General features: G+C 40.3%; 1 protein-coding gene across 6 annotated transcripts in view; it reads left to right on the forward strand.

Moving 5' to 3' along the window:
• MACROD2 (mono-ADP ribosylhydrolase 2) overlaps positions 1–18,592 on the forward strand; it is a 1,034,078-nt gene that overhangs the window by 90,655 nt on the left and 924,831 nt on the right. The gene's annotated exons all lie outside the window — the stretch shown is intronic.

The following is an 18,592-nucleotide window of genomic DNA, read 5'->3' on the forward strand; positions in this document are numbered from 1 at the left end:
TTTCTTACTGGTTTAGCAGCTTGCCTTTTCTTAAGAGGCAAAACCCAGCCATGCTTTGTGGATCTAGTGCTAATCAGTCCTGTGATATGATAGAATGTAGATAATGTATGTCATGCAGGGAACAGGGGATAATTGTTAGGTAGCTTCCACCTCCTGATGGGAAACAAATCTCCTGTCCCTAAGACATTTCAGTATGGATGTTTGGACACTGGACCCTATCCCTTGCAGGGAAGGGACTTGTTTAAGATGGTAGCTAATGTGGTTTTGTACTGCTAATCTCAGTACATCAGTTCTGTGTTGTAAAGCTTGTGCTCAAGTTATCTTAGCAGATAAGATAAATTGATGCTTAACATAAGGTTGCATTCATTATCCGGAAGTTTTGTCCTTAGATATGAAACTTCCCCAGCATCCTTTTTATTTTCTTTGCCCTGCTGTTCACAATGATTCTTAAAAATAAACACCCCACCTCTAGGAGAAATTGGCCTTCCCACAGTGACCAAAAGTGGCAGAACCCAGGCACGTGCCCCCACCCCAGTGCTGTTTTTCGAAGGTGCTTTTGCAGCCTTTGGCTATGAGGTCTTCAGTGCTGTGCACAGTAGAGCTGCATTAACAGTGTACTGGGCTTTTCTTTGGTTTTTTTTACAAGGGACTTAATTGGACAGATAGTCCATCTCATCAGTGAAGGAAACTGGAGCAAGGCTCTACCCTTGCCGTGTCTGGAGCTGCTTATCTGGAGAGATGCACAAGCAGCATTTGGTCTGTTACAGATAACTGCTAAAACTAAAACACTAAAATGTGTGTGCTCAGTGAAAGCTGCTGAGTGCAGGTTTGCTTGGGGAAGGGACAGTGTTTGTGTGGCATCGTCAGCATGTTTCCTATGGGGCACTGGAGCTGACCTGATTCTTATTCTGCTGAAGCTTCAGCAATGCTCTAATCAGTTACAGCAATGCTTGGGTGAAAACTGAAAAGTTGACTCCCTGAGAAATCTGTGACAGTTCTCAATGTGAGTAGAACACAGTCACGGCAAAGGATTTTCTGCACTCTTCGCAGTGTGTATTGATTTCCTGCTACTCATCTGAAATACGAAATCTGAAGTCATTGCTTAGTTGCAGGGAGTATAGGACTAAATTCAGGGAAGGACAGATGACTGACAGTGGAGTGGAACTAGTCTGTACTGTAACACGTGGCTTGTTCTCTACAAAACCAGGCAGGTATGTGATCCAGTAGAGTAAGTTACAAGGAGAGAAATCAAGGGACTTGGATTCCAACCAGCAGCTCTGTTTCTGACTTGTGCCCCTTGGGGTGAATCACTTCAGCTTGGAGCAGAATACTCTTTTCATCAAATCAAATGTGAACTTCCTTTAGTTTTGGTGAAATGTGGCTTCATCCTCTGCACTTCCTTGTGTGTTTTTCAGATATGATACACAGGTGGAAAATTGATATTATATTGAACATCGTCAACGTTATTGCAATGCTACCCACAGAGAAACAAGCAAATTAAACCTATTGTGGCTGCATGCATTAAAGCTTTTCTTGGTTACTGAATAATTTTGCATTTTCTCATTTCCATTTCTTAAAAATCTGTTGTTCTAATGATGTTTTATTCACTTGTTATATTTTACAACGTTTGCTTTCTGGCAGATTTGCCTGTGGTATTTGCACATAAAACATCATTGTAGTTGTGTGATGCTGTCTTCTGTTCACTAAAAAGACCCCAAAGCAACAAAACCAATGAAACATTTTTTCAGGAATGCAAATAGTAAAATACTTAATGCTGTAAGAGCAAAATCAGTTGTGCCCAAGTATCAGGAAAAAAAAAAATCTACTTCAGTACAGTCTAATCTTTGGACAAGTGTTTTCCAAACATGACATGATAAAAACATAGCCTTGGGTTCCCCAAATTAAGGTATATCCACTAAATGGTTATTGAAGATGGTTGAAAAATGGCTGGTGGTGAAGGATGGAGCTTTGCTTTAGGTTAATCTCACAGCACCTTTGATGACTTAAAAATAAATCCTATCTTTTCCTTCTCTACTCTCCTCCCTTCCTGTACTGCAGTCTATGCAAGTCTGACTGGTCTTTCTTCTGCTGCGACACGTCTGTTTTTAGGCTCTAGCTAAATTCTGCATTATGCAGAAAGTACTTCTATTTCTCACAGAACTAGAAGGGCAGGCAAGGAGGAGTGTTTTGCAGGTACCAATCTCCAAGTTTTTAGAGCTCCAAGAAAGACGTTACTTGCTACCAAGGAATGAAACCATCGTCTAATTTCTCATAGTCTGATAACTTTACATTGCTGCCAACTATGCCCTGATTTGAACACACCACATAACAGCGAGCAATTATGTATAGAATTATTCATTATATGCAAACCATCCATTGTCATATTCAGAATTAAACAGCCACATCATTGCCAGCATTCCAGAGAAGAATGCCAGCAGTTTGTATTTCAGCATGATAACACATTTGGAATTGTTCTGCTGATGATGAAAGAAGCAGGAGGGGTTCTGGGGTTTGGGTTTTTTTTGAACGGTTGCTAAGGCAACCACTTGTTGATTTTTAAACTTTGAAGAAAAGTTGCTTTGCTAGGGATACTTGTTTGAACTGACTCCATCTTTATTTTTAAGATAAAAAAGTTAAAATCATCACTGCCAACACTTGTAACAAAAAGGTAGAATATAGCCTAGTTCTGTATTTTAAGTACCTTGAAGAGGGGAAATGTGTGTTTACCTTGAGCCTGTGACAAGGAGGAAAAATAGTGCCAGAGAAACTTCTTAGCAGGCAAAAGGCCTTATAGTCAGTGTACACTTAATATGGTTTATTAAGGCAGCTGCAGTTTTCTGATCATGGCTGTGTAGAGAACCAGAGGAAGTGTCTTTTCTGGGCAAAAGCAAAGCTGTGGAGTCTGTAGATTATTGACACCCACAGCCAGAAGCTGCTGTAAAACTGCAGTGTACTTATAGTCTTTAAAGGATTTTTTTTTGTTGCTGATGCTTAAGCAAAGACAAAAAAGATTATTTTAAGTATGAATCTGTCATTGTTATGCATGTGACTTATGTGATGTGCTCTCTGTTCACACCAGTCACTGGGGCTGACTGGTGCAAAGACAGCTTTACCACAGGTGGCACAACTTGCATCTGCACTGGTATGTGAGATTTCTGTAGAGAACTTCCAGGCCTCCAAGTATTTCCTTTCAAAGTGCCTCTTGGGATTAGTGTCTCCCAGAGAGGACTGTGCTGATGACTGTCAGCCTGGTGGCTCTAACTCTCACCTTGGGGAAGGGGTTTAATGGCTTTCCCCATCCCTAGATGCCTTTGAACACTTCTGCTTTAACTACATAAACTGGGTATAAAATATGTATAAATGTCTTATTCTGCTTTATGACAAATTGAAGGTACAAAAGTAAGCTCTACTCAGATAAGGGTTTTGCTGTGTCTTAGTTGTAGGGAAATTAAAGAAAATGAGTGAATTCAGTGTTTTGTTGTGATGTTGTTTTTTTTTGTAACTTAAAGACTAAAGTCTTTCAATTGACAACTTGCTACCTCACTTGAGAAGAGCTTAGTCTGTTTGAATCCACATCCTTAGTGTGGAAGATGTATTTGATAAAAAATATTTTTTGTTTTAAAGTATGAGTGGAACATTGTAATATGCTGCCTTAATAATGGTGAAACTACTGGGGTTTTTTTTTTGGTAAGTATACCTGTCAGTGTGGCCACATATTGGATTTTGTGTACAGCAATGCTGTCCAACTTTTGAATTCTTTTATGTGCAGCCTTTAAGGATGGGAGATTAGCTTATTTCCCTGGCAGACGGAGTTCTTACTTTTCCTCTTTTTATGAGTCCGTATACCAAAGTCATCAAAGTCTATGGAAACCCCCCTCTTTACTTCAATGGGAATTGAATGAGCAACATGATTTCTGTGGCTCACTGTTCAAAAAGAAAGAGACAACAAAAACTTTGCAGTGAAGTCGTAATTGCATCCAGATGAGTTTCTCTTAAGTGGTTGTGAGGCAGCTGGTGGAGATGCCTTGATATGACGGAATTGAGCATGCCACTTGTTTCTGGATGTGAGAAAATCTGACACAATCTGGAAGTAATTAGCCCGGAACCAACAGCCCCTCTGCACCCAGCAGTCATTTTAAAATGAAGTGCAAACACAAAAGGCTAGAGAGTTCTTAATACAAGGCACATCATGCATTGGGGAAGGTAGTTTAATTGGTAGCTTGCCTTCTGGGTTGTGGTTTGGGTTTTTTATGTGCATCAAGCACTGTACAATGATGGTCGTCTTCCTCGTGTTCCGGTTTTTATTCTGCATGTAATGTGTGTTGCTCAGTCTTTTGGGCCCCAAACTCTTTTTACGTTACATGAGACACCAGGCTTCAATTTCTGAGAAAGATTCTAGTTTGGTGATGCGGTTAAGGGAGCCTTGGCTTTGCTTTGGTTAATTTTCTGGACCCTTGCTGGGCCCTTTTGTATATTGCTGATGAGGAGCAATAGGAATGAAACACTTATGAATAAAACAAAGAGAAAACCCAGTTACATGGTGGAATGGAAAGAAATGTGTATGTAATATTCAAGATTTATTCCTGGTGGTGCTCCTCTCTATGATGAGACACGTGGCAATTCATTCCCGAGCCCAGCAGTCTTGGGAGCAGACCATCATCCTGCCTCTGACAATGTTCCATATCAACTGTTTAAGGAAGACAATAAAAATAGACCAAAAACTAGTAATATCTTAATAGAATTATGTTCTCATCTTCAAAAATGGACTGCCCAGGGAGGTGGTGGAGGCACCGTCCCTGGAGGTCTTCAAGAAAAGACTCGATGGGGCACTTAGTGCCATGATCTAGTTGACTGGATAGGGCTGGGGGATAGGTTGGACTGGATGACCTTGGAGGTTTCTTCCAACCTGGTTGGTTCTATGATTCTGTCATTCTATGAAATGCATCCCACCAATTTAAATGGATGTTTTTTTTGTGGTGTTCCAAGTATGTGAAAACGTGAAGGCAGTGGCCCTGTACCTTTTTTCTTCCATGATGTCAGTGTTGAACTGCTAAGCTATTACTGCTTGACCAGAGACCCCAGAAATAGAGACTGGGGCAAAAGAGAGAAAGAGCTAAAAAGTTTAAAATGTGTGATTGCTTCCAGAAGCACAAGAATGGAAGCACTGTTTTAGAAATAGTGATAGAATAGCAATAGTACGTAGGACACATTTCTTGATGGAAAATCATGGAGGGGAACAAAAGAGAAGTTTCAGGAAGATGCACTGATGGAAAACCATCAGGACATAATATCCTTGTGAGCTGCTGAAAGAGAGAAGCAAAATTAACTTTTCAAATTCTGTTACGACTAGCTGAGCTATAATGTAATGTAGTAAATCTTTCAGTATTATGTAATAAACTTAGTCAAAAGATGACAAAAGCATAAACAATTTACTAATGAAAAAGCCTTGCAGGACTCATTTAAATTGAATTGTGCCTCTTTGATTTATGCTGGCAAGCGTGTGCTGAGCTCACGTGGTTGTGGAAGCGTGGACAGTATCCTCTCTCTTGTGTTTGCGCTTCCTTGTCTGTATTTTGTTGAGGTTTGAAATTACACAGCTAAATATCACGTCTTTGTCAATTATAGAGCACTGGGAATAGCTAAGTTTTTTTGTGCAGTCTGGAAATATAATTAGGAACAAGCAAAAAAACAGCTTTTACAGTAACGCAGTCAATGGTGGAATTGCTAGGTTGTCTTGAGCTCACTTGGCTCAGCCTAGATGCACAAAAACCCCATCAGCAGAAAACTTTTCACTTGAGCAGAATCAATGCATTTTAAGAGGAAGCATTCCCCTGGTGTAATTTAAATTGCAGGCCAGAGCTCTGCATGTGTTGGTATTTCAGCAACCAAAATACATGCAGATATCCTTTTTTTTCCAGCATCATTTCTGATGGTACCTCTGTGCGGTCACCATGGTTCTAACGACAGTGGCGACCACTTTATTCATGCATAACGCACGTAAGCCTGCAAGCTGTGCAAACTCTGTTAGCAGCTTTTAAAGCAAACCCCAAACCCAGTTATGTAAATGAATCTAATTTATGGCTGTGAAAAATGAGAGGAAACAGAAGTGGCTTATCATGTTCCTTACTGCTTGCTTCCAAGCCTTATTTCTCCTCTCCTGTCTGCTGATAGATACACTACTTGATGCTTCACCAGTGTATTGTTTTTAACCTGCTCTGTGCAATTATTCTTAGTGTTTCAGTATCCCAGGACACTAGAGCTTTTGTCTTCCCTATTTTGATTCTTTGTGATGAGTGTGTCCTGAACTGAAGCACATCAAAAAAGTAGCAAAATTAAGTGGGAAAGGTGGAAGGAGAAATGTATTTAAATGAAATGCTCCTTTGTTCAGTGGAATCAATTTAAATGAAGGGGGAGAAAAAAGAGGATTGTATATAAGAGAACGTAATACTAACTGCTCTGGGATGAAATGAGGTGCACTAGGGCTCAGATTCGTAGCATGGTTTAGGTTGGAAGGGACTGTAAAGATCATCTAGTTCCAGCCACCTCACCATGTGCAGGGACACCTTTTGCTGGACCAGGTTTCTCAAAGCTTTGTCCAGCCTGGCCTTGAATATCTCCAGGGAGGGGGGGCATCCACAACCTTCCTTGGAAACCTGTGTCAGTGTCTCACCACTCTCACTGTATAGAATGACTTTTTAATATCCAGTCTAAGTCTGCCCTCAGACTTCGTTCCCTCTTGTGCTGTCACAACAAGCCCTTGTAAAACGCCCCTCCCCGGGTTCTTTTAGGCCCCCTGCAGGTACTGGAAAGCTGCTACAGGGTCTTCCTGAAGCCTTGCTTTGTACAAGTTGAGCAGCCCTAACTGTTTTAGCATGTCCCATCAAGGGAGGTGTTCCAGCTCTCTGATTGACTTTGTGGCCTCCTTTCTGATCGTCTTGGTGGCCTCCTCTGGACCCACTCCAGCAGTTCAATGTCATTTTTGTTGTGCTGGGGGCACAAGAACTAAATGCAGTATTACAGGGGGGAGCGGAGCAGAGAGGGAGAATCACCACCCTTTCTCTACTAGTAACACTTCTTTTGAGGTAGCCTGGCACATGGTTGGCCTTGTAAGCTACAAGTGCATGTCTTCTTGCTTCCAGAATCCTCTTCCTTTCCGCAGCTGTTCATTGGTTTGTTTATACCTAACTGTGCAGACAGGCAAGAAAACTGTGCAGTATCAGCAGAGCACTGAGTACTGCACCCTTGTTGCTACTGATGTGGTGTACCTGTAATCCTGTTGCCTGTTGGCAGAAAGTGTATCTCTGCTGTCTTCATAGAGCTGCGTCTGAAGTGGAGCAAGTGTCAGACCAGCTATTGGTCTCTCTCTGCTGGGCAGGATCTTGTGCCTCACTCAGCATGCTGGGTGGTGTGGTGCAGCGGTCGGCATGCCCTGACACAGCCTGCTCCCACATTGCCTGCCGTCTGTGAGGGAGTGGGTGAGAGGCAAGGTCTGTCTGAAGACGTCTTCTTGAGTACTGCAGGGTTTGATGGCAGCCCTGTGACTTCAGTTGCTGATACCAGTACACTGATATATATGTGCTGATGTGTATGACAAGCACCCAACCTGCTTTGAATCCTCCACCCCGGCCTGTGTTACAGGCATGCAATGAGGTAATGCTCATCCCTTCATGGGATGGTCTCAGTTCATTCACATGAACCATATGCATAATTTTTCCATAAAGGATGCCTGTCAGAATGTATATGATCTGAACTGAGGACAGTTGTACATACTCTTATTTTTCACATACAGCTGTCTGGCCGTGTAATTCATCTACCTAAAAAATTGCTTAGCACCTGAACAAAGCTATTTGTGGTAACCTTACATCTTGTTTTTCTTTTATTGCTCAGTAACTTGTGTTTGTTAATGAATATTCCCCTAAGAGCTTTATGTTAAGTATGACAATACTGTTTGCATACCAAGTTACAGAGAAATGGTTGTTTTTTTCCAGAAGTGCTCTTTGTTGGGTGAATCTCATCTCATTTAAGTCAGTAGTAAATCCTTCATTAGTGTCAAAACTAGTACAGTTGAGGCAACACACAAGCACTTTTGGAAAACAGGCAGTAAGATGTGTGTATGCTTTTGGGACTCAGAGGCTAACAAGCTGATTGCTTCTGGTACAGTTCTACAGTTTGGCTATTTGCGTAATATGGAGCAGAAACACTTCCACTGACAATTCATGAATGAGCCTTTCAGACAGTGGTTTGAGCCACGAGTAAATGACTGCTTTTCAGCACGTATTATTTATTGGGAAGCTGAAGTGATGCTCAGGTACCCAGGCTCGAAAACGGAATGTAATTTTGCATTTGTGCATAGATGGTTGCTGAGCAAGGATGGAGGGGGGAGTACTGGAGTGATTCTATATTCAGTTGTGCATGAAATAGGTAAACTCCATTATTCTGTGCTTGCACTGTAAACTTAGCAATTTTGTTATGTGGGGTTTTCTCCCCTTTTGGAACACAATTTAAGGGTAGTGCCTAGTACTGGAGAAGCCGTGCTTAGTTTAGGGCTCTAAGAAACGGGGTGGTTTAAAACAGACTCCTGTGCATTCTCAGTATGAAACTGAAAATACTGCTGGAGATTTCCCTGTGGTTGCTGTGCTGATTCTTTGGTTTGAAAGTAAGTTCAAGCATGAGGTGGGGCTTGGGAAGCATATGGTGATGGTGTTCAAGGACTGCATGAACCTGTCTCCCCACAGGCAGGATCATAGTATTCCCCAATGCCAGGAAAGTTGTGTGAAGATGAATGTAGGAGTAGTGGCAGATGTGCTGACTGAAGAGCTCCATCAGGAGATGAAGAGCTGAAATATAGATAGAAAGTAGTGTCATGTATGAGGTCTGTGATAAAGATCATAAAAACTTGCTGAGGAGCAGCTTGGATCACAAAGAACTTTTTGCCTCTTTAATGTCTCACAATAATTAAATGGTCCATTTTTAGTCACCCGCTTTCAAATGGGGTTCTAATGAAGCAATACGTAATGAAATGTGAGATTAAGCATCAGCAAATCTCTGAGATGTGCCCAGGGCCAAGCCCAAAACAATCCTGTAAAACTAACGTTTGAAACAAAGCAAAAATAGTTGTTATGGAAACAGGACACACAATCTGAGTGTAAATTCAGAGTGAATTAATTTTCTTAGGGTTATATTGAATTGAAAAAATGTGAAATTAAATTCATATTCCCTTTCATGTGGCTGCTATACCATCAATTCAAATTTCCAAAAAATGCATCTCTAACCAGATCAGATGATGCTATCAGGCAATTGTAATTTTAATTAAGGTTTAACCTATTGGAGGAATATATATTTAAAGGATTAATTAAAATGCCTTTTGCTGCATAAGAGAGTTCAGTATAGGAAATGAGTTAATTGCAGTATCATCGGGGATCTGTGCTTTGCAAGCTGTTTTGTGATGCTAAAAAAAGGTCTTCATGTGGATGATAGGGACTTCTCCCGAGAACCAGAGGATGATGATGGCTGCCTTTTGGGTTTAGGTTGAATAAAAGTAGTTGCTGAGTCTTGCTACATCTGTGTGTGTTAAATAGTCTTACTTCAGCTTCTGTTTTTTTCCAGGGTGGGTGGCTGGCACAAATGCTCAAAATACTTGAGGTAATTGGGCATAATTTGATTACATCATGGTAATCTTGTATCCTGCAAGAAGGGGTTTTAAGGTGGTTTAAAAAGTACCTTTGAAAACAGAAGCATTTCAGTGCTGTCATTCTTGATAACCTTGTATTGGTGTGAGTTTGTTTGTTTTGTTTTGTTGTTGTTGTTCTGCTGAACATGGGAAGTCACTGCTGGAGTTCCTCAAGCATCAAATCATGCCTTATTTAATAGTTTCATGATCAGCCTTTACAGAAGAATTAGAGGCATGCTAAATAAATTTGCTGGCTCCAAAGCATTGGCGAGGCGGGGGAGGACTGGATTATGATGTGAGAGGAACCACTTTCCTCTGCTGTTAATTGGTTTCAGCAGAACATCGTGTGCTTAAGGACAGATGATGTTAATTTCTTCTGTAAGCTCAGCCTCATCATTTGGGACCAGCAAGGAATGAAGGTGCCCTCCTTGTATTTGGGAAGATGAATTTAAACTGCCAAAGGTCAAGGAAGAGTAATTAGGATAATGGTAGAAGGATTGGCTGAACTTTTTTATGAGTATCCTGGAAAAAACAAAATCTGAGAGGTGATAGGATTGTTTTCCATATATGTATGGAAGGAAACAAACCAGAGTGCAGAGTTATTTAACCTGCAGGATAGTTTTAGGAGGAGGCATCAGGTATAGAATTCGCTTAGACTGACAGGCAGGTTGTATCTCATCCTTTTTTGGTGCTTTCTTATGAGACACACCACCAGCAGCATTAAATATTGCTCAAACCCCAAGGTCAAATGTTGGAAGTATTGGAACAGGTGGATTGGGGACCTTGCTTTAAATGATTTCTTAGAAAAGGACGGACAATGCTTCTAGGGGAGAAGTGTTTAAGAAGCCAATATAGCACATTAGCAGCCCTGTCTTCCTTAAGCATTTACTGCTACTTTTGGTGATTGCATGGATGCGCCAGACGGATTCTGACACCTTCAAGAAGGTGCCAGTCTGTCAGATTCTCAGCTAAAATAAACCTTTCTCTCACTTTCTGTCTGTTAGTGGCCACTAGAGAGAGAATTGCCTTTTTAAATGTACGGGGATGTTTGCTGGGCTTTTATTTGGCGGTTTAAAACCAGTTTTTAAATGAGCAGAGAGGAGGTGAAAAATGTTGACCACTTTCCATGCTGTCATTTAATGATCTTACCTTCTGAGCCAGTGCTTGTGGAGAGATGGCTTATCTTGAGCCCTCGTCTGCTTTCCTTGCCTGTTTTCCACAAGACTGTCTCCTATTGTGTTAAGCCAATAACCCTTTTTATATAGGTCAGTGTATAGTATTAATGAGCTTTTACACTGTGGCCGTAAATGTCACACACGTTTCTTAGAGTAGGAGTGGGAAATAGAAAAAAATACTGCCTGCATTTGTTCTTTTGTTCCTAACAGTGGATTTGTGAAACAGTTGATCTTCTGATAGGAAAAAAATAGTCACTTTGATTAATTGAAGCCTTTTAGCTTTTGTCATTTCAAATGCGCTCTCAAAGACCTCACTTTGTGGTCCTTGCCTTCAAAAGCACCTGCTGTAAGAAAATGTTACAAAAATGAAGTTACTGTGAGATAGGTGTACCCATCATGAGACAACTTTAGAGGACAACCTGCACATAAAAGTTGGAAGATTCTGTGTGTCTTGTGAACCTGTAGCTTGTTCTGCTTGGATTTGATGAATCTCTGCTTGCAGCAGAGAAGCATGAGTTTTATCATTGCCTCTGAAGGCAGCAGTTAGTACTGATCAAAGCATAAATGGTGGCAGGTTTGGTTAAGAGTGGTCAGTATGTTTGACTCAGTGTAACATGTCCAAGTCTTCCCCATATAGATGACAAATGAAACAAAACCTACTGCATAACCCAGAAAACCAAGCAGTGCAAAGGGTACAGTACTGCTTCATAAAAAGCAGGTGGTAGGTGCTCTCCAAAGCTCTCACTTCTTGAGTGTCTGATTCTCAAAGCACCTTAGTAACGTCCATCCCTCAAAGCACTGCATTATTCCTGGTAAGATGAGGTAGCTCTGGTGCTCTCACTTCTACAGTTATGAGTAAACAGAGGATTGAACATCTGCAATTTTGGTTTATTAAATGATCCTGTAACACTGCAAAGAAAGAAGAGGGGAAGCTGAACACATTTGAAAGCAGCTTAATAAATTAGTATGGTCATTTGCTCAGCCTTTAGGATTTCGGCTACTTAGCAAAAATTGCATAGAAGAGCTATTAATTGTGCCCTAAGAATGATGATGCAGTATACAGAAAAATATCTGGCCATATGTTGGTATCTTTATTGTAAAGCACAATGACTGGTGAAATTTAAGAGGCAAAATACATTACTGTTGTTGTTGTTATTATTATTCTTCATTATACTTTTGAAGAAAATGGAGAATAGATGGATTTAGAGCCTTAATTTTCTCATTTGCACTATGGCTTTGCATAATACATGCTTCTGAGAGTTCAGGGTGTCATCTGAAAGAGCATTCTTGAATGGAAAAGTAAATATCACAGATTTTGCAGTATTAAGCAGATGATCTAATATGTACTTGTGTGGATTTCAGTATTTCATAGCTATTTTCATATCTGGTTAGTACATTTTACATTGCTCTTGCATATTGTGCCGATCCCTTCTCTTGTTGCTATAGCTTCTAAATTACTTCTAAGTTTTAAGATGCCTTTTAAGCTGCTCACAAGAACTTTCACAAATCATTCATAAAGAAAAAAAATATTTAAATCCTCATAAAACATATTTTAAAGACTCTTCTGGACAGAGACTATTTCCAGAATTTTTAAATCCAGTTGGAACATGGAACGTGGTCACTACAGTGGGCAGGAGTGATTTTATTCTTCTTTTTCCTTTTAATTTCTCACAAGTTTTATTTTAATATGAAACATTTAAATCATCACTACTGGCTTTCATCTAGGACATGTTTTTGTTTTCTAGGCAAGTACCATGATTATTTCTGCAAAACTGTCAATTTAATGGCACCTCCCCCAAGCAGTTCTCAGTGTTCAAGGAATCTGCATCATCAGCATATAATCATGTATCACAGGTATTAATTAGCAAGCAGTTATTCTACCATGAAAGAAACAGTCAAATCTAGGTTAGCTGCCTGGAGATTTAAGAGTTTAAAGGTCTTGGAAAACTTCCTAGTGCTCATGTGTCCATTGGCCATCTCCCTGTTGTGCTTCAGCAATCCTGGGAATTGCTAGCAGGTTTTCAGGTGCTATCTTGTTCTGTGCTGAGGTTACTCATCTGCAGGCTCATAATGCTGCTCTCCTCTTTTAAAATAGAGAGGTGTTTCAGGTTTCTGTTTGATGATGGAGCTTCTCTTTGCTGTCCTGTACCTGAACAGATGACTGGCCATGAATTTATACTGTTTACTTATATTAGCTCATTGGGATGCAAAATGCCTTACTATAACATTGGTGCTCCTCTTACTTTTTCTGTTGATAGACTAAAAAGGAGGGGAAAAAAAGAAAAAAAATGTATAAGTAGAGTTTTCTATCTTGACAGTGTCTAAAAGCTGCTTGCTTTCTTGTTCTCTCAACCATTGAGGCTATGGTCCTTTTAATACAGCACGAGCCTGCTCAGCCAAATGGTAAAAATGTCATGGAGACACATGTTTGTTTGGCTTTTTTTGTGTGAGGTGAATCAGACTTCAGTAATTGCTCATCTGATCATAGACAGCAAATACACTGTTGCTTTTGGGCATATTTTCTCCATATCCTTGTTCTTACTTGCTTTCAGGATGTAAGTGACACTAATTTGTACTTGTACAGTTCTTCTATCTTGATGACTGAGCAAGCTGGATGATGTGAAGATTAGCAGGGACATTTTCAAAGACCAGACCCTTGCCAGTGTCTTCAAAAGCCTTTTCTTCCTTGTCTGAGCAAGCAGAGGCAGCATCCTACAAATGCAGAAGCAGTAGAAAGTGTGATCCTTGGCTTGTTTGTCAGGTGGAAGTTCATCCTCATTTTCACTGTTTGCAGAGTATGTGTGGCTGTCCACTGATCAGACCTACCACAGGTGACAGCAACTGCTGGAATTTCTTAAGGGTAAAAAAACCCTTTCCCTCTCCATACCATCACTTCAGCAGGTTGTAAGAAATGTCAACAAAAGCTATGGCAGATGTCCAACACCTGTTGATGCCCAGCACGATTATTTGCCTCTTTGCAGGAATGCTACTTCATTCCAGAGAAGGCTCAAGCACATCCTAGATGGGGTCATCAGTTCGTGGTGATGGATCCAAGTGTACTGTACCCAGATGTCTCCTCTGTTTTAAGGCATTTTCCTATTTGTTGTCTTTAAGCACCATTTTAGGGCAGCACTATAGAGATTTCTGTCAATGAATCTTTGAGACTATGCACTTCATTCATAACTTTGCTTGCAAACCTTAGAAAAGAGGTTGCTGATGTAGGAATGTGACCTAGTATCTTCCCAGAACTAGTGAGCAAAACAAAGTAAGAAGTATTTTTAAGAGCTAGATTTATTTTGCTTCTTTCTAAACTATTTCACCACTGCAATCTTTGCATCAGCAATTTTGCATAATCCAAACCAGGCTTGTATTAAAACTTCCATAGCATCCTTTCAACTCACTGAATGGGTTTTAATTGATTTGTAGGGATTATATTGAAGGATAAAGTTAGTCATTATTAGTAGAAGGAGAACAAAAGGTGATTTTTAATTCTGTTTTTATTGTTTAAATAGAGCAGCAGTATTTAATGTGGCAGTGAGTGCTTTCAGTAGTGCTGAGTATTCTATGGAGGAAAAATAAACTACCTGTCAAAAATGTGCTGATTAGGGGAGTTTGCCCCAGAGCTGAAGTCACTGTAGTAAAACCTTCTATTCCAGAAGGTGGGACCCTTCATGCTCTTTGTTTCTTGAGGTATTTTTGCAGCCTATAACGCCAAAACAACAGCTGTCAGGTTGCAAACATCTGAAGAGCTGTGTGGTAAGGTGCCACTGAGCTTGTGGGGCTCCTGTCCTTTGGGGCATGTGTCAACTGGGCCCTGGCAATGGTGGTTGGAGCCTGGAGGCATGGCATTAGAAGAGTTTATATCCTTTGTCTTTGTACCAGATCACTGGATTAAAATGACTTGGATAGGTGCTTTTTGAGGATTTCACAGGGTTGGTTGTTTTTTGATTCATCTGCAGTGTGTTTTGAAGTCTCTGAAACTATCCACTAAGTTGCTTGCCCTCTCGTTTTGCAGCAGTGCTACCATCAAGTTTGAAGTGAGCATTAAGATTATCAATCTTAGCGCATCAGCAGGGTGCTCCTGTGGGACACGGACTATCACCTTCAAATCATATCAAAGAAAGAGACTCCTTTCTTCTACCTTCCCCTCCCTTCCTAATGGGACGTGGTTGCTTTGGGAACCAGATACATTTCTTGTGTGAGCAGCTCCATAGGTCCTTTTGTCAGTATAGCTGGATTAATGGAAGTTTGGATTGGTTGGGTTTTTTACCTATAAGAAAAACAAGAAATCTACCTGCAGCATATTGTAGCACACTTTTCCTAATTAGTATCCTACTGTCTCTCTTTCATTGCCTTCTCTCATCTCTAATACCCTGAAAACTGAATTGGCAAGCCACTATTTGTACTTCTAATATTTAATGACTGAAATTATACCAACGTTCACAAAGTCAGTTGATAACACAGGGAAAAGAGGAAGATGGTGATTTGTGCTGCACTAACTTCCATGTGCAGAATATGTATTGAAAAATGGCAGGGGGGCTTCATTAACATCTACTCATGGTTGCTAGCATTGGGCATGAATTCAAATAGACCAAGCTTTTACCACTTGGGACAGATTTTATGTTGGTCAAAACTAATCTCTCTTACTTTCAGTCAAATTTGGCTTAATGCCTCTGTCAGCACCCAAGGAAAGCACTGAGCAGTGCAGCTCTGTCATTTATCAAGTCCCCAGGCCTAACAGGTCATCAGAAAGGCTTGAACACTTAGTGGCACAGATAAACTATGATGAAGTAGTTGTTCTTATTTTCAGTATAATTGGATTTTCAGTTGTAGAAATGTTATTCTGTGGTGTTGCATTTCTCATCGAAACTTCTTTTTAATTGACCTTGTTTATTTGGACTCCCTAAGCTCTTATTCGGTCCAGAGTTAAATAGCAGTATTGAGAGCTGCTTCTTAGGAATATGTGACTTTTCTTCCCCCTAGAATATCATGTAAGGTTATGTAATAGTCAATATTTCCAAGGTAAATGGTTTTACATGAGCCTACCTTGGATTTAACTGCAAACTCTTTAAGGAGGGTTTAGAAACCTTTTCACTGAAGGGATTCTCAAAGACTGAAACAGGCTCTCCAGGGAGCAGAGATGTGGTGCTGAGGGATGTGTTTAGCACCAGCCTTGGTCAAGTTAGAGAGTGATTTGACTCAATGATCTTACAGTGCTTTTCCAATTGAAATGATTCTATTAATCTCTTTTACTATGTATTAACAAGTGTAATTATCAATTGTGAGGTTTTTACGTGCAAGTCAATCAAGTTTACTGAACAAACTCATTCAGTGAGCTTTCTTTAAAAAGACAAAAAAAATGAAGAGCTTACAGGTAGTTGGTGTCCTGCTACTGCTCAACCTTCTTGACCCTTCAAGTTACTGACAAGGATTTCCCTGTAGTTAAAAGCAGAGAGATACGTAACTTGTTGCTTGTGAGATAGATAACTTGGATGTCCTACCTACAAGTCTGTTGCTGCCATCAGTACCTTTTCTCCTTGGTCTAAGGAAAGTCCATGATGTCAGCAATTCAGTTCCCCTGGCACTATTTCCCTGTAGCTGACTTTTCATTTCTTTTGGCTGCTAAGTGTCAAGTTTCAGTGGCCAAAGCAACTGCCAATATACGTGAATATTGAGGGTGGGTTAGGTACTTTGAGAATAAGATTTGGAACAGGACTTCTGAAACCCTTTGCTTTGTCAGAACATAAGCATTCCTGGCTAGAAGGGTTTAGCTTTAATAAAAATTATGTTGTTTTTACTATTGAATCTGTGGAAAAAACGATACTTATGTTTATGCCTAATTAACTCCACTTGAAACATACAGAACAGTAGCCTAAGTAGCTCTGTTTGAGCTGCTAATGCTCGTTCTGGTAATTCAGGAAGAGCTGTTAATATAGTAGGCTCAGAGTTGGACTAAGATTTGAGGTGGCCTGCTGTGTACTGCCCAGCCTTAAAGATGTCTGCTTCTAATCCATAGCTGTGTATGTCCTGTGCATCTCCAAAATAAAGCACTGCAGGTTTTCAAGAGAGTCTCAGAGTGGTGAAAACCAATGTCTTGCTTGAGGGCAGTTCTTGCAATAAAAAGACTGAAGTTAAGGTCCTGTGAGGTGTTCTTGTGAGGAGAGATGGGAAACTTCATGGAGAGCTCTTATGTTGCCAGCACCTGCCATAAATATATATTAATGTGGGATGGATGGGCACTAACTTAAAATCAACTAATTCACTTCTGTATGCAATGAAAACTGAAAGATTGAGTGAAATAGTTCATACCTCTTAATTAAAAACCCTCAAACACAAACAACACAACCTCTGTGCAAAACTCTGCAAACTAAACAAAACAAATCACTACCCCTCCAGAAAACTTATCTTTTCATGCAGTAAGCCAGGTATTTGTCTAGTAGGCATTTAGCAAGGACCGAGACCACTGAAGGGACTCAGTATTACATAACTGAGATGCGCATTTCTGATTTAAATAATGTTGAAAATACTTTGCATAAGTTAAGAAAGTTAAACTAAAATATGTGCATAATTCCATCCTTTTGTAAATAATATTCCCTGAGTTAATTCAAGACTATCGCACAGTCCCTTCATTTTGACCAGTGAAGCCTTCCAGGGCTGCATCTATAGATATTCTTAACCTCAGGAAGGGGAGAGGAGCATGCTGGCACTTGGCTATGGCTGCTCCCTTTGCTTAAGAGGGCTGCTCAGGACAGAGTATCAGCCTGTATGAATGCTATCAACCAGCTTAACAAGTCCGATTATTTAATTAGTTCTTTTAAGACAGCTCTATTTTTATAACTTATTTATGAGTGCTTTTGCTAAGCTTAGAAGGTTCAGATTCAGCTCTAGCTCATGTAGTTGTCTTAGTAGTTTTGAGGGGTTTCATACCATCACTCCACAACATTCTCATTCCAAAAAACCCTCAAGAGGGCTTCGTAAAGCAGTTGAAATTGGGCAATACAGTTCTGCTACCCTGGCCTGCAGGTTTTAGGTGTAGGACATTTATGATGTCCATGGAGAACAGACATTTTCCCAGTTTCCAAAATGTGTGTTGTGCACCTTTGCCTTAGACTACAGATAATCCAGAAGATGGTTATTTCTTTTGACACCAATTTTGATGAAGTGTTTTGGTTTCCCTCAGGGCAGTGTTGTTCTCCAGCCATCTTTTAAAGACTACTATAAAATTAGTATCTCACTTGATGTCCAGTGCTGGTAAAACATAGGTGATGACAGGGTGTTAGGGGTTGGAAGGGAGGGACCTCTGCAGATGTTCAAGTCCAACCCCTTTGACAGGCCAGGACCATATAATCTAGTGCAGGTTACACAGGAATGCATCCAGACAGGTCTTGATGCTTGTCTTCAGCCATATGGTCTGTCACTGTTTTAGTCAGATCCACCCACTTTGTGTGGTTTTTATTTAGATCTTTTTAGAAGAGGAGGGAAATATTTGATGACTTAAATCCATGCATGTTTACAAAAAGACTCACTTAAAGCAGCTGTTTCCAGCATCTGATACCTGTGTCAGAGTGTTTGAAAATGCTCTGATTTCATGACGAGGGAACCCTACTCTGCCAAGCCCAGAATTAAATTTGCAAAAAGTATAAAATGTTCATTTCTGAATTGAGCTAATGGGCTTTTCATTTCTGGCTAAAACCACCTTGAGCTAGTGTCAAAGAAACTTCCCAGTTATGGAGTAACTTTATGCTCT

The sequence above is a fragment of the Pogoniulus pusillus genome, chromosome 7, assembly GCF_015220805.1.
Source record: "Pogoniulus pusillus isolate bPogPus1 chromosome 7, bPogPus1.pri, whole genome shotgun sequence".
NCBI lineage: Eukaryota > Metazoa > Chordata > Aves > Piciformes > Lybiidae > Pogoniulus > Pogoniulus pusillus.